We start from the raw sequence: 12,794 nt of genomic DNA, 5'->3' as shown, positions 1-12,794 counted from the left end.
AGAATAGGATATAGAGCAGAGTCAGGTGACCTGTGATGAACCTGAGTTCTGAATGAGAAATAAAACTTGTTATTTTAACATCTTGAGTTTTTTTAGTTTCCATAGGAAAACAAGGAAAGATCCTAGTCTGTCCTGACTGCAACATTTAGTGCTTCTCAAACTGGGGACCATGAGACTCACAAGATTAAAAAAAAAAAAATTAGTAATCTAAGGAATTCATTTTACAATTTAGAATGATAAAATTTCTCATTTGTTGTGGTTACAGCAGTTGAAAACAGGTGGTTGTTTGTTTGTTTTTTGGCTGCGACGTGCGGCTTGTGGGGTCTTAATTCCCCGACCAGGGATCGAATTTGGGCCCATGGCAATGGAAGTGCCAAATCCTAACCACTGGACCACCAGGGAATCCCCTGAAAATGGGTTTAATACACTTAGAATATTATATTCTTGGACTAAATATTATTCACACTGGTTTTCTGGACAGAGTGAGTTCTTGGATCTTTATTTTAAATAGAAATATTTTTCCTCTTCTAAAATAATCCATCAAACAGCTAAATTCAAGAAATACTTTTCTGGGTGAAAAGGGCCTTTGTAACAATCTTTAATTCTATTTTTAAGGTATATTTCAATGAAATATAAGTATATAATGCAGAAAATTGCACTAATCATAGAGGTCAGTGAATTTTTATAAAATATGCACAACCGGCTCATTATCAAGATCAAGAAACAAAATTTTCAGCATCCTCTCTCCACAAATGTCTCTTTTTTACCTCCTTTCAATTGATATCCTCCCTGTCCAAGATCAATATTAACCCCTACTGGGACTTCAAATAGATTAGTTTTGCTTATTTTTGAACTTTATATAAATGGCATCATATTGTAACTACTCTTTAGTGCTTAAACCACTTTTGCTCAATCTTTGTAAGATTCATTCATCTTGTGTTGTGTAGCTGAAGTTAAATATAGTGTGATACAGGGACTTCCCTGGTGGTCCAGTGGTTAAGACTCCATGCTCCCAATGCAGGGGGCCTGGGTTCGATCCCTGGTCAGGGAACTAGATCCCTCATGCCACAACTAAGAGCCTGCGTGCCACAGCTAAGAAAAAAAAAAAAAAGAAAGAAAAAGAAAAGATCCTGCATACCACAACTAAAGATTCTGCGTGCCACAACTAAAGACCTGGTGCAGCCAAATAAATAAATAAATATTTTAAAAAATACATATTTTTAACCATTATGTGGATACAGCATAATTTATTTATCTACTGTATTGAAGATGGACATTTAGATTATTTTCAGCTTTTTACTATTAAAAGTAGTGTTGCTGTGAACATTTTTGCAAATATATATTTTGTACATGTATTTTGGTAAACACGTGGGTATTCTTATAGTACATAAGGGTCAAATTGCTTATGGTAGAATTTCAGGGTAATAAGGTATGAGAAGTTCAGCCAAGCAGTTTTTCAAAGTGATTGTACCATATTACATTCCTGGTTAATCCAAATCTGTGTCAATACTTGCTATTATCTATTCATTTTTCATCCTCTTTCCTTCTTTTCTTCCTTCCTTGCTTCTTTCTCTCCCTCCCTTCACCTCTCTCCCACTCTCCCTCTACCTTTTTCTTTCCTATCGTTTTGGGTGTGTTGTGTTATTACACTGTTGTTTTAACTTTGCTTCTTTGATTACTAGTGAATTTGAGTATCCGTTCATATGTTTTGACATTTAAAAATATTCTTTGCTTTTTTCTTATTGATTTGTAGGCATTCTTTATATACTGTAAATAAGTCATTTGTTAGATTAGATATATGCATTTCAAACTACTGAAGAAAAAAATCTTACTGGTTACATGCTACCCAGATTCCTCAAATATTAATGCTTAACTACATATACTTGTCTTCCCTCAGCCTCCACCCACCCATCTAGGTGGATAACGAGGTTTTCTTTTGTTTTTGGCCTATATGGTTAGAGCGTCTGGTGTCCTGTTTAAGAAAACATTGCCCTCAAAGCCCTGGATATATCCTGCTTATCTTTATTCTGCAACAGTTAAAAGGAAGAACTGTACTGACCCTGCTGTTTAGATTCCTGGACATTTAATAGGTGGCAATGTGGATATTAGGTAAATACATGGATAGAATTATGGGCATATTCATTATTCCCTTCAGGGTTAAACACTCCTCTTTTATTCTATTCTTTGGCTCTATGCGTTCATTTTGTTTTATTTTGTTTGTATTTTTTGGTTCTTTTTGTAGTTTAATATTGTTATTTTAGATTTACTAAAGTGGTAAGTTCCAAGATGCAAGTTAAGTTTAAAGAAAAGTACCATTTAAAATATCAAACCATAGCAAAAGAATTCTCCATATAACCCAGCTCAGCTTCCCAAGTTTAAGGCGAAAGCCAGCCATGTGTAAAGCAATATTTTGCCTGCCTTTGACTTCTTTGTGTCTGTATCTCCCCTCACATGTTGGGGAGGCATTATGGCCAGATGACTACAGGGCTTAGCTATTTCTACATCCTATGGACCAAGTACCATTATTAGTCTTGTACCATTATTAGTCTCCTACCCTCATGTCCTCACAGATGTTTTACTGATCCAGCAAATTTTCTGATAAATGAAGAAAAATCAGTAAGAAAAAGGAAAATTATAGTTGGTTTGACTCACTCAGGAATGCACTTTATGGGAGAACTAGACAGACTTGAATGAGGAAGATGGGGAGCAAGAACATACCTTTTTGGTATAATTGTTTATTAATAAAACACATGGAAATTAAATGAGCTAGACTAAACAGTCTTCTCTTTATAACATATTTCATGAAGAACTGTATTATCTTACATCAGGATAAAGCCTTCCTACAGTATGCCCAAATATTTACTTTCACATTATGAACACTTGAACTCTTTTGACATTTTCTACAAACCTCAGAGCATCCATTTAAACTCAATGGCTCACTTCTGCCTTTTAATTTCTTCATGCTGTAATTTAACACTAGAGTTACTTTTCTGATGTATTTGGTATGAATAAATTATACTCTACAAATGTTTCAAACGTTCAATAGGCTCTAACCAGTCATCATTTATCTATGAGTACCCTTTAGAAAAGAACAAAATGATCTTCATTTTTTTTGATTCGTACAATTTAAATCTAAGAAATGTGCAGCTATGTAAGTGCAAGATTAAGGACTTCTCTCATTGCAAATTTCTAATCCTCCTGCTGGGGGATTATAAACTCCCATGCTGTTATAAAGTTTCTGTGCACACAATGGTTTTATAACTGACTGGAAGATTGAAGGTTTTTTTTTTTTTTTTTTTTCCAATTTAAATATGTTTGAATCATGGGACTCCACTAGAAAAATACAGCTTCACTGGAATTAGCAGAAAATATACCCTTTGTTCAACATTTAATATTGTATTTCCAGTTCACATGTGATTGTTTGTATGGTTTACAGTCTCCCACAACCCAAATAAAAAAGGTTTTATACCCTATAGCTGCCAATTTCAAAAGACAACATCAAAACGTTCAGTAGAACAGAACTTTCTTATCGCTCCCAGCAGACTCTCAACTCCAGCATGGCATGGGGAGAAAAGGGCTTAATTATAACAGTCTTCCATTACAGTAACCTACTTGGTTAGCACATGTTGCAAAGTTAACAGACATGAAAAATGTGGATCTTGTTTCTTTCTGTTTATTTTTCCAAGATGTTTGGGGAGGGGAGTTGCACCAGGGGAGCAGAGTCATTGCCTTTGAGGCAGCCCTTAGTGATCACTAAATTTACATTAAAATGAATGGTAATAAGATTTAAACAGGCTCCATCCTGTGTGTACATGTATTTAGTGGGCTATTCAGTTGATATCAAGTCTTAGTCTAAATCAAGACATGTGTTTGTGTGGTGGGGGTATGGTGGGGTGGGTAGTTTACAGACTCCGAGCTTAAATCTGGTGGTAAAAATAGGAAGAGGGAAGAAGCAGCCTCTTCTCTTTCCTGTTGACTTAATGGAAGAGTGAGAGGTAGGAGGAGAGTCAGTGGAATGCATAATGAAGGCCTGGATATTTGGCCATGGAAACAGCCTTGCTACTTGGGTTTGTCCCAGTACCTACAATGTATTAAAATGAAACAAAACAAAAACAAAAGCAATAGAGAGAGAGAGAAAGGACGGAAGGAAAAAAGAAAGAAAAAATGTTGGTATCTCCCCACAGTTGTACTTAGCACTCAGGTCAAGGATACCTGGATCTAAATCTAACTGTCACAATGTATCATAATGTGAAGCCTTAGTCAAATTACTTCTGCTCTCTGGGCCTTAGTTCAATCATTTATTAAAAAGTGGGGAGGGCTCTCTGCGGAAGGCCGAAGCAACACGGAGGAGACGGTAGTGACTTGAGAGCGCGGCCACCACCGCCAACATGAGCCTCCTCAACAAGCCCCAGAGTGAGATGACACCGGAGGAGCTGCAGAAGCGGGAGGAGGAGGAGTTTAACACAGGGCCACTCCCCGTGCTCACCCAGTCGGTCAAGAACAACACCCAAGTGCTCATCAACTGCCGCAACAAGAAGCTCCTGGGCCGTGTGAAAGCCTTTGACAGGCACTGCAACATGGTGCTGGAGAATGTGAAGGAGATGTGGACTGAAGTCCCCAAGAGTGGCAAGGGCAAGAAGAAGTCCAACCCAGTCAACAAGGACCGCTACATCTCAAAAATGTTCCTGCACGGGGACTCGGCCACTGTGGTCCTGCGGAGCCCGCTCATCGCCGACAAGTAGGGGCCTCCTCCCTGCCGTCAGAACTTGCCCCCTCGTTTTGCGAAGACCTGCCCTTTGTGCTGGGAATAATAAAGTCATGTATTTTTTCTAAAAAAAAAAAAAAAAGTGGGGAGGAAGGATGATGACTTTTGTCTCTGAGGTTCCTTCCAACCATGTCCCAGGTAATAATATATGCCTCCAGAAGAATCTGGGCCCCTGATAACAAGGGTAATGGCTGAACCAGGATGGTGTCTACCATCCAGACTGGTCCATGTCAATAACAAGATCCAGAGAAAATGCTGGTATAAAAGGATGTCCCTTGAGCAAGACTCACTGATGAAGGTAATTTTATTTTCAATAGTCTGTAAAGAGTGCTTGGTCCAGAAACCAAAAATTAGAAGATTGGCACCTGAACCTAGGGGAGGGTCAAGATGACTCATGACTGAAGCAGATTTAGAGGCAAAGAGTGCTGTTGGCTAAAGGCACCTGTACCCACTCATGATGCAGTGTTGTAGATGTGCTAATCTCATCAAGCTGGCTGACATCAGCTGTTGGCAAGCTAATCACCTTCATTCCCCAGTTGTGCCTAATTTGGGCTCCACTAAAAGTGAGCTGATAATTGCAGTGCCCAAAGTCAGCGTCTCCACTGTCCGTGTTTAATAGTGTTGGTGAAAGTGTCAAGTCCACAGATAAGAAAAGCTTCCCCTAGACCTTCTGAAAAGCAAGTCCAACATCCAACCACATAATGATCTGAATTATATTTTAAAATTATATTTTATAATTATATATATTTATAATTATACTTTAAAACTATATTTTAAAGAAAGTGAAAAAGATGGAAGGAAAGAGGAGGGGAGGAAGGAGTCTGGTGCAATAAAGGGAAAAGCTCTGAACTTGGTTATAGAAGATGTGCATCAAATCCCAGCATCACTTCTTTCTACCACATTTCTGTCTCCTCTCCCCTTTCACTTCCCTCACTTGCACACTCATGTTTATTCTCCTATTATTTTATGTTACTTGTGCCAGGTCCTGCCACAGGCAAAGTGAGGGCAGGTGGGAAAGAAGAGTGATATGTTCCTGCTTCCATAGGATTTATCTTTTAGCTGTGGAGACAGGAAGTAATGAGGCCCATAGAAATGATCACATGATAACCAAGATGACAGATGATCTGAGAGAGAAGCATGGAATCTTAAAAAACCAATGATATGAAGGAGAAGTATGGGGTTTTAGAAATCCATATAACAAGAGGACTGCAGGCATACCTCGCTTTATTGTACTTCTCAGATATTGCGTTTTTTGCAAATTGAAGGTTTGTGGCAACCCTGGGACAAGCAAGTCTACGAGCACCATTTTTTCAACAGCATTTGCAAACTCTGTGTCTCTGTGTCACATTTTGGTAATTCTTGCTATATTCTAAACCTCCACCAGCAAAAGCTCAAAATGATGGTTAGCATTTTTTAACAATGAAGTATTTTAAATTAAGATATGCAGATTTTTTTTTTAGATATAATGCTATTGCATACTTACAATATACAAGATAGTGTACAGTGTAAACATAACTTTTATATTCAACGGGAAACCAAAAAACTTCTTGTGACTTGCTTTATTGTGATATCTGCTTTAATTGCAGTGGTCTGGAACTCTACCCACAATATCTCTGAGGTCTGCCTGCAATCTATTTAAGGAGTTCAGGAAGCCTTCTCTGAAGAAGCAACATTGAAAGAGAGAGCCACTCTAAGCAGTTTCAAGTTTCCAAGCTAGTCAGAATCAAAGACAAAATTTAAACCAGTTGCTTTTTGTTTCTTTTTCTCATTCACCTATGTGTGTTTATTTGCACAGCCAGCACATATGCAACTGGATATTATTCCTGATACATTTTAAATCCCGTTTTCTTCTTTCACTGGTGGTAGTTGAGGCTTTTACTTCTATAAAACTCTTAGATGCTCTCTTCTTTCTTAAATTCACAGCCAAGTGGAAGCTAATAATATTCTTACTCTCTATAACTGGAAATTTTCATGTTTGCAAAGCATCGAAAACCTCACCATTGTCTATTTTGACTGTCTGGTGCTAGGCACTGTATTGAGCATTTAAAATACATAATCTCCTTTAATGTCTGCACAATCAGGTAAGTATCTTACAGATGATAAAAGTAAGTTACAGAAAGATGATATAGCTAGTCTACAAACTAGTGATATACTGAACCTGGAATTTGCAACCAGAAAGTTCTGAAGCTGACATCTGCATACTTCATTTCATTCATTACATGCCTCTTCAGTTTAATCAGCTTTTGCTTTTCCTGAAGCCCAAGGAAGGGTAATTGACTTGCCTAATATGGCAGAACTTTGTGAGAATAGTGTCCTTATATCACCAGTATCCAGTATGGGGAGGAAAAAATATAAATTAAGACACAAATTCTTTCTCTCTCTCTTTCTCTACCTCATCTAGGTAAACAGATGTAGAGATGATAGATGATTATTTTAGATATATCTATATTTATTGTTTGGATAGATCTATACATAGACTTAATGATGTCTTTTATGAATATATATTTTTAATTTTATTATAGCCCAGTTAATTATTTTCCATTATGGTTAGAGCTTTGGTTTCAGGATTAGAATCCAGGCTCCAGTGCTTTCTAGCTGTGTGACTTTTTTGGCAAAGAATCTTAATGTCTCTACACTGTATTTCCCACCTAAAAACAAAGTTAATTGCATGATGTGCTTATCATGTAGGCTGGTAGTTGATGGAATGTACATCTAGTGGTAACCTCAGTGGTCAGCAGACAGTAAACATCAATAAATGAGAAACTAAGTCATGGTGAACACACAAGGCAGGCTTAAAAGGAAAGAGAGCATGCGAGGGCAGTCTGAGTAGATGTGGCTGGAGGGAGGTGGAGGAGAGAAGGCATAACACCTTTATTTCTTTTTTATTTTAACCAGCCTTTCTATACATTTTCATAAGGATTCGTAAGCTGGAGGCATTGTATGAGCTCTAACAATGTGAGATTCTCCAAATTATGAGCAAATTTCCTTCAAGTTAAGTAAGCTGAAGATGATTGATCATCTCTGAAATCTGTTCCTTCTCTGACTCTCCAAACCAATTTATCTGCACTGATCTTTCAAAATGCATCTCTTCCAATCTTTGTGACTAAGGTCTACTCTCCCATAATAGAATATGAGTCCCTTTAAGACAGGGTCAGTGTAATTATTTTCCCCCCTCACTCCCCTTAGCTCCAGGATTATGCTTTTCTATGGTGGAGGGAATAATAAACGCTAACTGCACATAGAGCAATTTCTTTTCCCTCCTTTGCCTTTGGCTTAGAGTCAACATCACAAACACTTCTTTTTTTTTTCTGCTTCTCAGCTTTCTTTACCTCCAGGTCATCATGACTTTGTTTACAGATTATATATCCAGGTTTCCAGGCATTTGACTGGCTATGATGTGAGATTCATAATAACCTTCCTTTTGGTTTAGACTTTGTGACAAATCTAGCTGCATGGCCTTCGACAAGCCACGACCCCTCTCTGGACCACAGTTTTCTCATCTGCAAAATGAGGTAGCAGGCTCACTGATTTCTAAGATGCTTAACTGTCTAAATTCCATGCCTTTGGCAGCCACCCTCATTCCTGAAGTAATGAAGCTCTGAAATAAATTTTCAAGTGGAAAGTTTTTGTGTGAACTGGAGATGCTCATAGATGCTCATGAGGTTTATCACAAGGCATGAAGATGCAGAGCATCTTCATGAATCTGTCCTTGTGTCTCGATCTTGCCTGCTCATGAGGTTTGTCACGAGGCATGAGGATGCAGAGCATCTTCCTAAATCTGTCCTTGTGTCTGGATCTTGCCTGGCTCTTGGGCTATAGTCCTCTTTCCACGATGACAACATAGCATCAGCTGAGTGCTGTTATGTGTCAAATTACCTATTCTCTTTCCTTCCAAAAACTGAAACTATACTCTCAGATACATTTTGAGGCATGAAATGCACATGCTACATAGACACTTAGCTTTCTAGGGAAAACAAAGGTTTGAAAAGAGAAAAAAAAATGTTTTTCAGTCTATATTCATTCCATTCTTAACTTCATATGACATTAACTTCAATACAGAAAACGAAGGTTTAGGTAGGAGAAAAACAATCTCTGATCCTTGGGACTTTGTTTATAGTTGGTTCCAGCTCCATGACTGATTTAATGTGATATTTTAAATAATTTGTTGAATATTCCTTTGCCACATCTACCTTTGTGTAAAATGGAGATAAGGATTCTCTGCTTTGTTCCTGAGAACACTGCTACATAGGAGCACTAAATGGGATGGACCTGACTTGTCACTTATTAGGTGTAGTGATAAATCCCTTAACTTTTCTGAATCTCCTTAAGATGATGATTCCTACCTCATGGGATTTTTGTGAGAATTAAAGGACTGTAGCTTAGTTTCTGGCACTTAGTGGGTATTCAACAGATGGTAGTAGTAGTTAATTCCTTGAGATGACACCCAGCCTAGTGGTCTATAATTTTATTAAGTCCTAGATGCAGAGCAAGATGACTATGGCCACAGGACTCATGTTGAAGGACTCATGTTGAAGGACACACATTTTGTGTGGCCCAGGAGTTCCTTATTCTGAGGTTTATTATTCAATAAACACAGAAACCCCTTTGGCTGGGCCTGAACTGCTTTGTGACCTTTTGAAAACCATTTCCTATTTCTCGGCCTCTCTTTTTCTTGTCTGTCATTCAAGCAGTGTCAGTTAGGTATTGTCAATGTTTCTTCAGGCTTACCAATGTTAGGGGTGAGAGACTGAGCTTTTCTCTTCCCAGGAATAGTTGGTAGGGATTTGATGGTTTCAAAATTCATATAAATTGTAGCTGTGCCCTGGAGGTACAATGGAGGAACTTCAGGTGTGTTAAATCCATTGTACAGTGGGGAAACCTTAAAGGATGCCAGCAGCAATGCTGTGTTTGTAATTTTAGTAGCTCGTGCATTTCTTGATCAGTACATTCACCAAGACTCAGAAATATTTATGCCATTCTTTGTTCTACTCAAAGACCAAAAGACTTAGCTTCTCAAAACTACGTGTGATTTTTTTTTTTTGTACTGAGGCTTGATAAACAACAGTGTATGCTAATAATAATCATTATGAGGATTTTTTTATGATAAAAGTATATCTATGCCAAATTCTCTAGGCACCTAAGAACGCCAAACTGAATATATTACCTAATAAAAGGGCAGCCCAGCTCTATAAATCTCAAGCATAGTGAATAAAAATTCTCCATAACCACCACCAACTGTATAATAAATAAAGCAACTATTCACCTACGTAAACCAAAGGAATGAAGGAGCTTTAAAAAGCACCAGCATTTTGTATCTGAGGACTTTAAAACAGAACCAGAAAGGTGTTATATGCGGAAATGGTCTACTAGGTACTTAAAAGTTAAACCGAACCTCTTTTTAGGTAGTGGGTAAGCCAGCTAGCCGTTGACAATTTTATAGCAGCTGAAATAGAATAGGATGTATGTGCTGCAGTAATGCACACTTCCAAAGTTTCAGTGACTTAACCCATCAGATGTAATTTCATACTCGTGTTAAGTCCTATGAGGACTTGAGGTTTGTAACTCTAATCCACATCAACTCAAAGATCCAGGCTGGACATTGGCTGCTTCCCTCTAGTGACCTCAAAATCTTGGTGCTCTTTACGTCCAGCCATGCAAATGAGGGAAAGAGATAAGGAAGCATAAAAGACTCACATCCTTTCCTATTTACCTTGGACTAAGAATAACACTTGCCAATTCTGCTCACAGCCCATTGCCCAGAACTAGCCACATGGCCCTAACTTTACATGAGAGAGACTGAAGTAGGAAGGCTGCATTGTGAACAATATTATTTTGCTATATAGCAGATCTCTTTTATCCACAAGGGTGAATCTTGCCTACGTCTCTTACCTTGATGCATGACTTTGAAAAAAACTTGCATCCCCTCTTGGACTATAGTATACTCAAAAGTGAACACATAAAAATCTTTTTTCAAGTGGGAGGATTGTGTCAAAGATCAAGTGGAATGATGACCAAGAAAGTGTTGAGCCTGCCATAAAGAAGCATCCAAAGATGAGTTATTATATGCCATGAAGATTATGGGTCCTGTTGCTATTGTATCTTTGTTCAAATTCTGATACAGACACTTATTTGAACTACTTTTTGTCAAGTTACTCAATTTTTTTGTTTCTGATTTCCCATTATTTAAATGGAATAATATTTGCCCTAAAACTATCAGAGGTGAGTTATGAGTCTTTTTAGATGATAGGTGTGGAAGCATGGTCAAAACATTATATACTTAATAAGGGTAATATACTGATAGATCGATTGAGTTGAGGGTCTTAGGTCCCTGTACACCCTCTTGAAGTCAGATAGAATGCTTTCAGTAGAAAGTAACAGGTAACCTGACCTAAAATGGGATTGAACAATAAGGACACTCGTTATCCTCCATAATGGCAAGTCCAGGAAAAGGTAAATATGGCAGATCTTTAGTGACTCAAGTTTGTGTCATGTCTCCACATTAATATCCTTCATGCTACCTTCATCCTCAGTGGATTAACAAGGAGACTGTGGCAGCTCCAGGTGTCATACCCAGACAAAACAGTTAAAAGCAAGAAGGATCATTATTCATTTGTTCTCCTTCTTCAGCCTGAAGAAACATTTACACAAATTTGATCTTTCCCTCCATTCCTTCCTAGCAGAAATTTCCCTGCCTATCCCTAAATTAATAGTTGGCAAATGAAATAGAATTGCCATAATTGGATTGATCATGTTGCATCAAATTTAGGATGTTAAGGAATCAAACAATATCTAGGCTTACTTTGTGTTCAATTCCTAGAGCAGTATTTCCTTCTTGAAGAAAGGTTTCCTTTTTCTGATAGCAACTGCACTGTGTTCTCTTGGAATCTAACAAAGAATCTTAGCTCTGCTATAGTTGTCAAGGGATCCTACTTGACACCAAGGTGAAAATCTCAGATAGACCAAGATTGGGCTGGCCACCTGGCCTTGTGAAAGAAAAAGGGCATTGTAGGCAGTCAGATTTAGATTAAAATCCTGACTCAACCACTAGTGACTTGAATTTTGAAAGATGCTTACATCTCTTATGCTTCATTTCCTCTCTATAAAACCGGATATTAACAGCTACCTCACAAGTCTTTTGAGATGACTGGATTAAATAATGCAGCATTTCTGGCACATAGTGGGCACTCAATAAATGTTATTAGTGGTATTAGTATTAATATTAGTGTCAGAATAATGAAGAATTAGAAGAAGAAAAACTATTCTTGGTATCTTTTCCCACATCCCTTTTCTTCTGGTCATGTTGGGCATATATTACCTTATTTCCTTTCCAACAAGCCCTCTGTCAAAATGCAAATACAGCTTAAAAAATATTTGTCCTCAGTCTTCAAAAACAGGGGCATGGTTAAGTAAATTGGGGAAAGACTGCATGACGGAAAGTTAATCAACCATTAAAAATGATGTCTGAATACAAGCCCACCTCAAGAAACAGGAAACATCTCGAATAAACAACCTAACCTTGCACCTAAAGCAATTAGAGAAAGAAGAACAAAAAAAACCCCAAAGCCAGCAGAAGGAAAGAAATTATAAAGATCAGGTCAGAAATAAATGAAAAAGAAATGAAGGAAACAATAGCAAAAATCAATGAAACTAAAAGCTGGTTCTTTGAGAAGATAAACAAAATTGATAAACCATTAGCCAGACTCATCAAGAGAAAAAGGGAAAAGACTCAAATCAATAGAATTAGAAATGAAAAAGGAGAAGTAACCACTGACACTGCAGAAATACAAAAGATCATGAGAGATTACTACAAGCAACTCTATGCCAATAAAATGGACAACCTGGAAGAAATGGACAGATTCTTAGAAATGCACAAACTGCCAAGACTGAACCAGGAAGAAATAGAAAATATGAACAGACCAATCACAAGCACTGAAATTGAAACTGTGATTAAAAACCTTCCAACAAACAAGAGCCCAGGACCAGATGGCTTCACAGGCGAATCCTATCAAACATTTAGAGACGAGCTAAC

At 37.8% G+C, this 12,794-nt stretch overlaps 1 pseudogene across 1 annotated transcript; it reads left to right on the top strand.

Moving 5' to 3' along the window:
* Positions 1-689: 689 nt before the first annotated feature.
* Positions 690-12,227, top strand: LOC309649478 (small nuclear ribonucleoprotein Sm D2 pseudogene; annotated as a pseudogene). The gene has a single exon. The product of its transcript is annotated as a small nuclear ribonucleoprotein Sm D2 pseudogene (transcript).
* The last annotated feature ends 567 nt before the right edge of the window (positions 12,228-12,794 follow it).

This window comes from Balaenoptera physalus (genome assembly GCF_965194825.1).
Source record: "Balaenoptera physalus genome assembly, chromosome: 19".
In the NCBI taxonomy this organism is placed as follows: domain Eukaryota; kingdom Metazoa; phylum Chordata; class Mammalia; order Artiodactyla; family Balaenopteridae; genus Balaenoptera; species Balaenoptera physalus.
This window is presented reverse-complemented; position numbering and strand designations above follow the sequence as displayed.